Source organism: Egretta garzetta, unplaced genomic scaffold (genome assembly GCF_000687185.1).
Source record: "Egretta garzetta isolate BGI_Z169 unplaced genomic scaffold, ASM68718v1 scaffold581, whole genome shotgun sequence".
Lineage (NCBI taxonomy): Eukaryota > Metazoa > Chordata > Aves > Pelecaniformes > Ardeidae > Egretta > Egretta garzetta.
In genome coordinates this window covers 142,038-144,018 of record NW_009258623.1, presented here as the reverse complement: position 1 = coordinate 144,018, position 1,981 = coordinate 142,038, and positions in this window count along the sequence as shown.

The window sequence follows — 1,981 nt, the reverse complement described above, 5'->3', positions numbered from 1 at the left end:
CCCAGGTGGCCAAGAGGGCCAGCGGCATCCTGGCTTGTATCAGGAGTGGTGTGGCCAGCAGGGCAGGGACCGTGTCCCTGTGCTGGGCACTGGTGAGGCCATGTCCAGAGGAGAGCCACAAAGCTGGTGAGGGGTCTGGAGCAAAAGTCTTACAAGGAGCTGCTGAGGGAACTGGGGGTGTTCAGCCTGGAGCAGAGGAGGCTGAGGGGAGCCCTCATCGCTCCCTACAACTGCCTGAGAGGAGGGGGGAGCCGGGCTCTGCTCCCAGGGAAGGGGCGATGGGACAAGGGGAAACGGCCTCAGGTTGTGCCAGGGCAGGTTTGGGTTAGACATTATGAAAAATTTCTTCACCGAAAAGGTTGTCAGGTGCTGGAAGGGGCTTCCCAGGGATGTGGTCGAGTTCCCATCCCTGGAGGTATTTAAAAGGGTAGATGAGGTTCTTAGGGACATGGTTTAGTGGTGGGATGGCAGGGTTAGGTTAACAATTGGACTTGATGATCTCAAAGGGCTTTTCCAACCTAGACGATTCTATGTTAGGTTCCACAGACCTAGAGAAGGTGACGAACAGGCTGTCTGCAAGGAAAGGAAGGTGAAAAACCCCATCCCCATTCGCAGCTTCTGCAGAGCAGCCGGCAATGGGAGGGTTAAAAGGGAAGCATGAGCTGGAAGTGAAAGAATGCAGCCAAGCAATGTACAGCTGGCATCCATACAGACCTAGCCCCAGCTATTCACTTGGAAAGAGAAGCGATTACCACAAGGACTGCAAAAACTTGTCAGGATTATTCAGAATCAATTAAGTGCCTGTTAACCACAAGCTCCTCAAGGGCTTTCATTCTCCTCAAGGTTGAGCAGAGGCATAAAACTGGGCAGGTCCCCAGCGAGGGAGAGAAACTCAACCCAGCAGGTGGGGTTCTTGCTGCTCCAGCCCAACACCAGGAAACCATGCGTGGTTTGTTGAGCCCCTTCAAGCATGAGACAAGCCAAGGGGTCAAGGGCTTGGGAACAGAAACTCCAGGTGATGCATGGCATTGTGGTGAGAAAGGAGACACTCATTTTCCTAACCAACCCCAGAGGGACTCATCCCAGCTGCAGTCCCCAGCCAAGCCAGATTCCTTGGTGGGATAATGCAGGACCCCCCATCCCAGGCTGAAGAATCTTCCAAGAGCTAAAATACTGGGTCTGGAAGAGGAAAAACCCTCAGCAAAGCAAAGCAGATGGTATTGCCTACCACAACAGCCTCCCTCTAAATAAAAAGCAGCAGGAACGGAAACCAAACCCATCCACCACCCTGTTGTCTAGAAGGCCCATTCCCACCCCCTGAGCTCCCAGAGGGTATCTTGGTGTTTCCTCACTGCCCAGGCCCAAAACAAATCCAAGACCAAAACAAATCCACCACCAACAGGGAATATTTTCATGGGGCTCTGGGAAACCATCATGTCTTTCCCCAGCCAGGAAAATGAGCTAGGAGAGCCCATGGGCTGCAAGGCTTGAAACGAGTCTCATCTCTGCCACAGAGAAGACAAGGACAACTCTGCCCAGCTGATAGCAATGAGAAGCAGAGCCCTTCAGCCCTTGCAGGCACCATCCTTCTCCAAAATAAGCTGCTCTAAACCTGGTTCCTTGCTTTCCTCTTTGAGCTGGAAGCTCAAACACAGTTCTACCAAGAAGGTAATTTCCTCTAGATCTTTTTTCCCAGTCTCCCAGGTGCATGTGGGGGAAGAAAGGATCAAGAGCAGCCCTGCCCAGAGGGACCTGGGGGTGCTGGGGGACGAAAAGCTGGGCATGAGCCGGCCAGGGGCGCTGGCAGCCCAGAAGCCAACCCTACCCTGGGCTGCAGCCCCAGCAGCATGGCCAGCGTCCAGGGAGGGGATCCTGCCCCTCTGCTCCGCTCTGCTGAGACCCCCCCTGCAGCACTGCGTCCAGCTCGGAGGCCCCCAGCACAGGACAGACAGGGACCTGCTGGAGCGGGGGCAGAGGAGGG